Genomic DNA, 12,280 nt, shown 5'->3' with positions numbered 1-12,280 from the left:
ATGAAAGCGAAAAAGTCGATGGCAAAGGGTTGTGAATCATTTCTTGCATATGTGATTGATGCGAAGAAAGAAAAGAAAACAGTGGCCGATATTCCGATAGTATCAGAATTTCCCGAAGTATTCCCAGATGAGTTACCAGGTCTGCCGCCGGTAAGGGAAGTCGAATATAAGATTGAGTTGGTTCCTGGAACAACTCCAGTTGCAAAAGCTCCATACCGATTAGCGCCGTCTGAAATCCGTGAAATGATGTCACAGATTCAAGAACTATTAGATCGTGGGTTTATCCGACCGAGTTCTTCACCGTGGGGTGCTCCGGTATTGTTTGTTAAAAAGAAAGATGGGTCAATGCGTATGTGTATTGATTATCGTGAATTAAACAAAAGAACAGTGAAGAATAAGTATCCGTTACCTCGAATAGACGATTTATTCGATCAGTTACAGGGTGCTTCATTCTTTTCTAAGATAGACTTACGATCCGGATATCATCAGGTTCGTGTTGCTGAATCAGATATACCGAAAACAGCGTTCAGAACAAGGTATGGTCATTATGAATTTCTTGTCATGCCGTTTGGGTTGACGAATGCGCCAGCAATCTTCATGGATCTAATGAATAGAGTGTGTCGCCCGTTCTTAGATAAGTTTGTGATTGTGTTTATAGATGATATACTAGTGTATTCAAAGACCGAAAGTGAACATGCTGAACATCTGAGACAGGTTTTGAACATGTTGAAACGTGAACAACTATTTGCAAAATTTTCAAAGTGTGAATTTTGGTTACGTGAAGTGCAGTTTTTGGGTCATGTGATTTGTGCCGAAGGTATAAAAGTTGATCCGACAAAGATAGAAGCGGTAATGAATTGGAATTCTCCGAAGACTCCGACTGAGATTAAGAGTTTTCTGGGATTAGCCGGTTATTATCGCAGATTTATCAAGGATTTCTCGAAAATAGTGGGTCCGTTAACTAAGTTGACTCGTAAAGATGTAGCCTTTCGATGGACTGATGAACAGGAAAAGGCTTTTCAGATTTTGAAACAGCTACTGTGTCAGGCACCAGTGTTAGCTTTACCAGAAGGTTCAGACAACTTCGTGGTATACTGTGATGCATCATATGCTGGGTTGGGTTGTGTATTAATGCAAAGAGATAAAGTAATCGCTTACGCCTCACGACAGTTGAAAGTTCATGAGAAGAATTATCCAGTGCATGATCTTGAAATGGCTGCAGTAGTGTTTGCTTTGAAACTGTGGAGACACTATTTGTATGGAACCCATTGTGTTATATGTACAGATCACAAGAGTTTGCAGTATATCTTCTCACAGAAAGAATTGAATATGCGTCAGAGACGATGGCAAGAGTTGATAAAAGATTACGATTGTGAAATTAAATACCATCCGGGTAAGGCAAATGTGGTTGCAGATGCGCTTAGTCGTAAAAAGTCAAGTGAAAATGTGAAATTTCTTCGTTTGAATATAACTTCAGATTTGATTAACAGCTTAAGAACCATTCAGGCCTGTGCTTTAGAGGACGAACATATTAAATCTGAACAAATGACCAAACAAAAAGTGAACTTAATTGATGACTCACGTGGACTAAAGACCTTAAACAATCGTGTTTGGGTGCCTAAGCTTGGAGATTTGAGGGATTTAATCATGACAGAAGCTCACAAATCCAGATTGACAGTACATTCGGGTAGTAATAAGATGTATCATGATTTGAAAACAGTGTATTGGTGGCCAACAATGAAATCGGATATCGCCCGTTATGTCGAAAAGTGTCATATATGTGCTCAAGTGAAGGCAGAACATCAGAAACCTTATGGTTCATTACGTCAGTTACAGATTCCAGAGTGGAAATGGGAACATATAACGATGGATTTTGTGACCAAATTACCTCGAACTCAGAAAAGACATGATATGATTTGGGTAATAGTGGATCGACTAACTAAAAGTGCTCATTTTCTTGCTACTCGTGAGACAGCTTCGTTAAGTGAGTTAGCCGAATTGTATATAAACGAGATAGTTAGTCGACATGGTGTGCCATTATCGATCGTTTCAGACAGAGATTCCAGATTTGTGTCGAATTTTTGGAATAGTCTTCAACAGAATTTGGGTACACGTGTGAATTTAAGTACAGCTTATCATCCTCAGACAGACGGTCAGAGTGAAAGAACGATACAGACTTTGGAGGATATGTTAAGGGCTTGTGTGTTAGAATACGGTGGTTCGTGGGATACACATTTGCCGTTGGTCGAATTTGCGTATAATAATTCATATCATTCGAGTATAGGGATGCCGCCCTATGAAATGTTATACGGTCGTCGTTGCAGAACTCCGACTTGTTGGTTAGAAGCCGGGGAGAAACAGTTTGTAGGTCCCGAAATTGTTCAAATGACAGCCGAGAAAGTTGCAATTGCGAGAGAAAAGTTGAAAGCTGCTAGAGATAGGCAGAAAATGTATGCTGATCCGCGTAGACGTCCAGTAACCTTTAATGTGGGTGAACGAGTGTATCTGAAAGTTTCGCCGTGGAAAGGGGTTATCAGATTCGGTAAACGTGGTAAGTTAGCACCGAGATTTATTGGTCCGTTTCCGATCAGTGAAGTGTTGAATGATCAGACTGTGGTGTTAGATCTTCCGTCAGAGTTAGCCGGTATTCATAATACATTCAACGTGTGTTATTTGCGTAAGTGTAAAATCGATGACGAGACACAAATCGTACCACTGGTAGATTTGAAAGTTGATTTGAGTAACAAGTTGGTTGAGGAACCTATTCGAGTGGTCGACAGAAAGGTTACTGAGTTATGAAAGAAAAAGATCCCGATGGTTTTAGTAGAATGGAAACACAGCTTAGGGTCTAACTTGACGTGGGAGACAGAAGAGTTGATGAAGACCCGTTACCCTCATCTGTTTGAGCAAGACCAGATTCCGAGGACGGAATCTCTTTAAGGGGGGTGGATTTGTAATAGACTGAAACCGGGATTAGAAGTTATAAGGACAAGGAGGAAGCTCAGAAATAATAACTGAGCAGTTGCTGGTAATTGGTGAGTGGGTCTATCTCCGGATAGAGTTTAAGTAGCATATCATGCTACTGTGGTTGACTCTTTTACCATGCATAGTGTAGAAATTGCCATGTTAGAATGATATAGTATGCCTGATGTTGTATGTGATTTATGTGTACACTGTGTGAATGACACCAGTCGGGCCTAGGGAGACTGGGGACTCAAAACCGTGCTTAGGAGTGGTTAGAGTCCGTATGAGGTCAACCGTGCCTAGGGGAGGTTGGGTCCATAGGCTACTGATTGTAGTGTATAGTGTGAACGATGCATCCCCTGCATCTGGATAACTATACTGTGAATTGAGTAGCAGGGACTATCGGTAGACTCAAGTCCGATCAACTAGGAGTCGTGTGCTCGTACAAGCCGCCGATCCTCGTATTGTCTTATTGTATGCTAGTTGATAGTTAGCATGTGTTGTTGTTAGTATATAGCTTGTGTGTGACTTAAGCTATATCTGTTAGATAGATTCCATTCACTTAGCGGTGCGCTAATCCCCCACATATTCTCCCCTTGCAGGTTTAGGTACTGCTAGTCGGGAAGGGTGCTATTGCAGAAGACATGTTTGACAACCCAACTCTGATGTGGACTTTTGTATAAATAATGTTTTGTAATAACGTAACACCGTTGTGTAAACTTAAACTTAATTACTCAGATTAATGTAATGACGCGACTTATAGTGTGTTTGTTAATAAAGTCTTCCGCTGTGTGTTAAAAAAAAATAAAAAATAAAAAAAATGGCCGGTGTTACACAACGAAGCAGAATATGAGGATTTGTTAGCAGGTATGCGTATTGCGCATAAATTAAATGTTAAAATTCTGCACGCTTATGTGGATTCAAAGCTGGTATGCAGTCAAGTCAGCGGAGACTTCGAAGCGCATGACATAGCCATGCAGCAGTATTTATCGCTTGTTCATAACCTCGCTGACTAGTTTGAAGCTTTTCAAATCTCCCACGTCATGCGGGGGCAAAATAAGAAGGCGGATGCGCTTAGAAAATTGGCTGCTTTGGCTTTTGATCATATGGGGAAGAAAGTTCTTATAGAAGAACTGCATGCGAAATCAATTGTTATGATGCCTTTGGTGGCACCTGTTGAGGAATCTAGCTCAGCATGGATGACACCTATTATTACTTTCCTGCGGGATGGCACATCACCTGCGGATTCCGTTGAGGCGAAGAAGGTCCGCACCAAGGCACCACTTTATGCCCTTGAGGGTGACGTCCTATATCGAAAAAATTATTTAGGGCCGCACTTAAGGTGTATTGGTCCGAAAGAGGCAGAGGAGGTTATACGCTAGGTGCATGAGGGTGCATGCGCTCTTCATTCGGGGCACAGGTCTATTGTGTCAAAAATTATGCGGCTAGGTTATTATTGGCCCACTATGTACGCAGATACCGCGCGAATAGTTAAGCAATGCGAATCTTGCCAAATACATGCACCCATCAGCAAGGCACCTGCGCACCCTATGATACCAGTCTTCTCACCATGACCATTCTGCTAATGGGCAATTGACGTAGTCGGTCCATTTCTAAAAGGCCGAGGTAATATTATCATTTATTTTATACCATATGCTATTTACGTTAGTATCTTATGCATACTTTGCACACGCAGGAAACATCAAATTCTTGATTGTTGCAATCGACAATTTCACTAAGTGGGTTGAAGCGCGACCGCTGGCAACAATTTTAGGAAAGAGGGTGCGAAATTTTGTATGGGAAGACATTGTTTGTCGATTCGGCATACCAAACGAAATCGTTAGTGATAACAGTACGTAGTTTGCGGGGGATCCTTTTCGTAGTTGGTGCGCGGAGCTTAATATTAAGCAAACTTTTACTTCCGTCGCGCATCCGTAGGCGAATGGCCAATGCGAAGTCACCAACCGGGATATAGTAGCCGGAATCAAAGCTAGATTGGGTCATGGTCGCATTGGTTGGGTAGACGAACTACCAAAAGTTTTGTGGGCGCATAGTGAAATGTCCCGTTCTTATTGATTAAAAACGTTCCATATTAATTGATTTCGTTGCGAGGTTTTGACCTCTATATGAGACGTTTTTCAAAGACTGCATTCATTTTTAAAACAAACCATAACCTTTATTTCATAAATAAAGGTTTAAAAAGCTTTACGTAGATTATCAAATAATGATAATCTAAAATATCCTGTTTACACACGACCATTACATAATGGTTTACAATACAAATATGTTACATCGAAATCAGTTTCTTGAATGCAGTTTTTACACAATATCATACAAACATGGACTCCAAATCTTGTCCTTATTTTAGTATGCAACAGCGGAAGCTCTTAATATTCACCTGAGAATAAACATGCTTTAAACGTCAACAAAAATGTTGGTGAGTTATAGGTTTAACCTATATATATCAAATCGTAACAATAGACCACAAGATTTCATATTTCAATACACATCCCATACATAGAGATAAAAATCATTCATATGGTGAACACCTGGTAACCGACATTAACAAGATGCATATATAAGAATATCCCCATCATTCCGGGACACCCTTCGGATATGATATAAATTTCGAAGTACTAAAGCATCCGGTACTTTGGATGGGGTTTGTTAGGCCCAATAGATCTATCTTTAGGATTCGCGTCAATTAGGGTGTCTGTTCCCTAATTCTTAGATTACCAGACTTAATAAAAAGGGGCATATTCGATTTCGATAATTCAACCATAGAATGTAGTTTCACGTACTTGTGTCTATTTTGTAAATCATTTATAAAACCTGCATGTATTCTCATCCCAAAAATATTAGATTTTAAAAGTGGGACTATAACTCACTTTCACAGATTTTTACTTCGTCGGGAAGTAAGACTTGGCCACTGGTTGATTCACGAACCTATAACAATATATACATATATATCAAAGTATGTTCAAAATATATTTACAACACTTTTAATATATTTTGATGTTTTAAGTTTATGAAGTCAGCTGTCCTCGTTAGTAACCTACAACTAGTTGTCCACAATTAGATGTACAGAAATAAATCGATAAATATTATCTTGAATCAATCCACGACCCAGTGTATACGTATCTCAGTATTGATCACAACTCAAACTATATATATTTTGGAATCAACCTCAACCCTGTATAGCTAACTCCAACATTCACATATAGAGTGTCTATGGTTGTTCCGAAATATATATAGATGTGTCGACATGATAGGTCGAAACATTGTATACGTGTCTATGGTATCTCAAGATTACATAATATACAATACAAGTTGATTAAGTTATGGTTGGAATAGATTTGTTACCAATTTTCACGTAGCTAAAATGAGAAAAATTATCCAATCTTGTTTTACCCATAACTTCTTCATTTTAAATCCGTTTTGAGTGAATCAAATTGCTATGGTTTCATATTGAACTCTATTTTATGAATCTAAACATAAAAAGTATAGGTTTATAGTCGGAAAAATAAGTTACAAGTCGTTTTTGTAAAGGTAGTCATTTCAGTCGAAAGAACGACGTCTAGATGACCATTTTAGAAAACATACTTCCACTTTGAGTTTAACCATAATTTTTGGATATAGTTTCATGTTCATAATAAAAATCATTTTCTCAGGATAACAACTTTTAAATCAAAGTTTATCATAGTTTTTAATTAACTAACCCAAAACAGCCCGCGGTGTTACTACGACGGCGTAAATCCGGTTTTACGGTGTTTTTCGTGTTTCCAGGTTTTAAATCATTAAGTTAGCATATCATATAGATATAGAACATGTGTTTAGTTGATTTTAAAATTCAAGTTAGAAGGATTAACTTTTGTTTGCGAACAAGTTTAGAATTAACTAAACTATGTTCTAGTGATTACAAGTTTAAACCTTCGAATAAGATAGCTTTATATGTATGAATCGAATGATGTTATGAATATCATTACTACCTTAAGTTCCTTGGATAAACCTACTGGAAAAGAGAAAAATGGATCTAGCTTCAATGGATCCTTGGATGGCTCGAAGTTCTTGAAGCAGAATCATGACACGAAAACAAGTTCAAGTAAGATCATCACTTGAAATAAGATTGTTATAGTTATAGAAATTGAACCAAAGTTTGAATATGATTATTACCTTGTATTAGAATGATAACCTACTGTAAGAAATAAAGATTTCTTGAGGTTAGATGATCACCTTACAAGATTGGAAGTGAGCTAGCAAACTTGAAAGTATTCTTGATTTTATGTAACTAGAACTTGTAGAATATATGAAGAACACTTAGAACTTGAAGATAGAACTTGAGAGAGATTAATTAGATGAATAAAATTGAAGAATGAAAGTGTTTGTAGGTGTTTTTGGTCGTTGGTGTATGGATTAGATATAAAGGATATGTAATTTTGTTTTCATGTAAATAAGTCATGAATGATTACTCATATTTTTGTAATTTTATGAGATATTTCATGCTAGTTGCCAAATGATGGTTCCCACATGTGTTAGGTGACTCACATGGGCTGCTAAGAACTGATCATTGGAGTGTATATACCAATAGTACATACATCTAAAAGCTGTGTATTGTACGAGTACGAATACGGGTGCATACGAGTAGAATTGTTGATGAAACTGAACGAGGATGTAATTGTAAGCATTTTTGTTAAGTAGAAGTATTTTGATAAGTGTATTGAAGTCTTTCAAAAGTGTATAAATACATATTAAAACACTACATGTATATACATTTTAACTGAGTCGTTAAGTCATCGTTAGTCGTTACATGTAAGTGTTGTTTTGAAACCTTTAGGTTAACGATCTTGTTAAATGTTGTTAACCCAATGTTTATAATATCAAATGAGATTTTAAATTATTATATTATCATGATATTATCATGTATGAATATCTCTTAATATGATATATATACATTAAATGTCTTTACAACGATAATCGTTACATATATGTCTCATTTAAAAATCATTAAGTTAGTAGTCTTGTTTTTACATATGTAGTTCATTGTTAATATACTTAATGATATGTTTACTTATCATATTATCATGTTAACTATATATATATCCATATATATGTCATCATATAGTTTTTACAAGTTTTAACGTTCGTGAATCACCGGTCAACTTGGGTGGTCAATTGTCTATATGAAACATATTTCAATTAATCAAGTCTTAACAAGTTTGATTTCTTAACATGTTGGAAACATTTAATCATGTAAATATCAATCTCAATTAATATATATAAACATGGAAAAGTTCGGGTCACTACAGTACCTACCCGTTAAATAAATTTCGTCCCGAAATTTTAAGCAGTTGGAGGTGTTGACGAATCTTCTGGAAATAGATGCGGGTATTTCTTCTTCATCTGATCTTCACACTCCCAGGTGAACTCGGGTCCTCTACGAGCATTCCATCGAACCTTAACAATTGGTATCTTGTTTTGCTTAAGTCTTTTAACCTCACGATCCATTATTTCGACGGGTTCTTCAATGAATTGAAGTTTTTCGTTGATTTGGATTTCATCTAACGGAATAGTGAGATCTTCTTTAGCAAAACATTTCTTCAAATTCGAGACGTGGAAAGTGTTATGTACAGCTGCGAGTTGTTGAGGTAACTCAAGTCGGTAAGCTACTGGTCCGACACGATCAATAATCTTGAATGGTCCAATAAACCTTGGATTTAATTTCCCTCGTTTACCAAATCGAACAACGCCTTTCCAAGGTGCAACTTTAAGCATGACCATCTCTCCAATTTCAAATTCTATATCTTTTCTTTTAATGTCAGCGTAGCTCTTTTGTCGACTTTGGGCGGTTTTCAACCGTTGTTGAATTTGGATGATCTTCTCGGTAGTTTCTTGTATAATCTCCGGACCCGTAATCTGTCTATCCCCCACTTCACTCCAACAAATCGAAGACCTGCACTTTCTACCATAAAGTGCTTCAAACGGCGCCATCTCAATGCTTGAATGGTAGCTGTTGTTGTAGGAAAATTCTGCTAACGGTAGATGTCGATCCCAACTGTTTCCGAAATCAATAACACATGCTCGTAGCATGTCTTCAAGCGTTTGTATCGTCCTTTCGCTCTGCCCATCAGTTTGTGGATGATAGGCAGTACTCATGTCTAGACGAGTTCCTAATGCTTGCTGTAATGTCTGCCAGAATCTTGAAATAAATCTGCCATCCCTATCAGAGATAATAGAGATTGGTATTCCATGTCTGGAGACGACTTCCTTCAAATACAGTCGTGCTAACTTCTCCATCTTGTCATCTTCTCTTATTGGCAGGAAGTGTGCTGATTTGGTGAGACGATCAACTATTACCCAAATAGTATCAAAACCACTTGCAGTCCTTGGCAATTTAGTGATGAAATCCATGGTAATGTTTTCCCATTTCCATTCCAGGATTTCGAGTTGTTGAAGTAGACCTGATGGTTTCTGATGCTCAGCTTTGACCTTAGAACACGTCAAACATTCTCCTACGTATTTAGCAACATCGGCTTTCATACCCGGCCACCAAAAATGTTTCTTGATATCCTTGTACATCTTCCCCGTTCCTGGATGTATTGAGTATCTGGTTTTATGAGCTTCTCTAAGTACCATTTCTCTCATATCTCCAAATTTTGGTACCCAAATCCTTTCAGCCCTATACCGGGTTCCGTCTGCCCGAATATTAAGATGCTTCTCCGATCCTTTGGGTATTTCATCCTTTAAATTTCCCTCTTTTAAAACTCCTTGTTGCGCCTCCTTTATTTGAGTAGTAAGGTTATTATGAATCATTATATTCATAGATTTTACTCGAATGGGTTCTCTGTCCTTCCTGCTCAAGGCATCGGCTACCACATTTGCCTTCCCCGGGTGGTAACGAATCTCAAAGTCGTAATCATTCAATAATTCAATCCACCTACGCTGCCTCATATTCAGTTGTTTCTAATTAAATATGTGTTGAAGACTTTTGTGGTCGGTATATATAATACTTTTGACCCCATATAAGTAGTGCCTCCAAGTCTTTAATGCAAAAACAACCGCGCCTAATTCCAAATCATGCGTCGTATAATTTTGTTCGTGAATCTTCAATTGTCTAGACGCATAAGCAATCACCTTCGTTCGTTGCATTAATACACAACCGAGACCTTGCTTTGATGCGTCACAATAAATCACAAAATCATCATTCCCTTCAGGCAATGACAATATAGGTGCCGTAGTTAGCTTTTTCTTCAATAATTGAAACGCTTTCTCTTGTTCATCATTCCATTCAAATTTCTTCCCTTTATGCGTTAATGCAGTCAAGGGTTTTGCTATTCTGGAAAAGTCTTGGATGAACCTTCTGTAGTAACCAGCTAGTCCTAAAAACTGGCGTATGTGTTTCGGAGTTTTCGGGGTCTCCCACTTTTCAACAGTTTCTATCTTTGCCGGATCCACCCTAATACCTTCTTTGTTCACTATGTGACCGAGGAATTGAACTTCTTCCAACCAAAATGCACACTTTGAAAACTTAGCGTACAATTCTTCCTTCCTCAATACTTCTAACACCTTTCTCAAATGTTCACCGTGTTCTTGGTCATTCTTTGAGTAAATAAGTATGTCATCAATGAAAACAATGACAAACTTGTCAAGGTATGGTCCACACACCCGGTTCATAAGGTCCATGAACACATCTGGTGCATTAGTTAAACCAAACGGCATGACCATAAACTCGTAATGACCGTAACGTGTTCTGAAAGCAGTCTTTGGAATATCATCTTCTTTCACCCGCATTTGATGATACCCGGAACGTAAGTCAATCTTTGAATAAACAGACGAGCCTTGTAGTTGATCAAATAAGTCGTCGATTCTCGGTAGTGGGTAGCGGTTCTTGATGGTAAGTTTGTTCAACTCTCGGTAGTCGATACACAACCTGAATGTACCATCTTTCTTCTTGACAAACAAAACAGGAGCTCCCCACGGTGATGTGCTTGGTCGAATGAAACCACGCTCTAAAAGTTCTTGTAATTGGCTTTGCAGTTCTTTCATCTCGTTGGGTGCGAGTCTGTAAGGAGCATGAGCTATTGGTGCAGCTCCTGGTACAAGATCTATTTGAAATTCAACGGATCGATGTGAGGGTAATCCCGGTAATTCTTTCGGAAATACATCGGGAAATTCTTTTGCAATGGGAACATCATTGATGCTCTTTTCTTCAGTTTGTACTTTCTCGACGCGTGCTAGAACAGCATAGCAACCTTTTCTTATTAGTTTTTGTGCCTTCAAATTACTAATAAGATGTAGCTTCGTGTTGCCCTTTTCTCCGTACACCATTAAGGGTTTTCCTTTTTCTCGTATAATGCGAATTGCATTTTTGTAACAGACGATCTCTGCTTTCACTTCTTTCAACCAGTCCATACCGATTATCACATCAAAACTCCCTAACTCTACTGGTATCAAATCAATCTTAAATATTTCGCTAACCAGTTTAATTTCTCGATTCCGACATATATTATCTGCTGAAATTAATTTACCATTTGCTAATTCGAGTAAAAATTTACTATCCAAAGGCGTCAATGGACAACTTAATTTAGCACAAAAATCTCTACTCATATAGCTTCTATCCGCACCCGAATCAAATAAAACGTAAGCAGATTTATTGTCAATAAGAAACGTACCCGTAACAAGCTCCGGGTCTTCCTGTGCCTCTGCCGCATTAATATTGAAAACTCTTCCACGGCCTTGTCCATTCGTGTTCTCCTGGTTCGGGCAATTTCTAATAATGTGGCCCGGTTTTCCACATTTATAACAAACTACATTGGCATAACTTGCTCCGACACTACTTGCTCCGCCATTACTCGTTTCGACACCATTTGTTCCTTTCGTTCTATTAACCCCTGGTCCGTAGACCTCACACTTCACTGCGCTATGACCATTTCTTTTACACTTGTTGCAAAATTTGGTGCAGAACCCCGAGTGATTCTTTTCACACCTTTGGCATAGCTGCTTCTGATTGTTGTTGTTGTTGCGGTTATTATTGTTGTTGAGATGATTGTTGTAGTTGCTGCTGTTGTTGTTGTTGTTGTTGTTGGGCCGTTTGTTGTAGTTGTGATTGATGTTGCGATTGTTGGGATAATTGTTGCGATTATTGTTGTAATTGCTGTTGTTGTTGTATTGGTGATTCTTATCACCGTTTTCCTCCCACTTTCTTTTGACTTGCTTCACATTGGCCTCTTCAGCAGTCTGTTCTTTAATTCTTTCTTCAATTTGGTTCACGAGTTTGTGAGCCATTCTACATGCCTGTTGTATGGAGGCGGGCTCGTGT

The sequence above is a fragment of the Rutidosis leptorrhynchoides genome, chromosome 7 (genome assembly GCF_046630445.1).
Source record: "Rutidosis leptorrhynchoides isolate AG116_Rl617_1_P2 chromosome 7, CSIRO_AGI_Rlap_v1, whole genome shotgun sequence".
In the NCBI taxonomy this organism is placed as follows: domain Eukaryota; kingdom Viridiplantae; phylum Streptophyta; class Magnoliopsida; order Asterales; family Asteraceae; genus Rutidosis; species Rutidosis leptorrhynchoides.
This window is presented reverse-complemented; position numbering follows the sequence as displayed.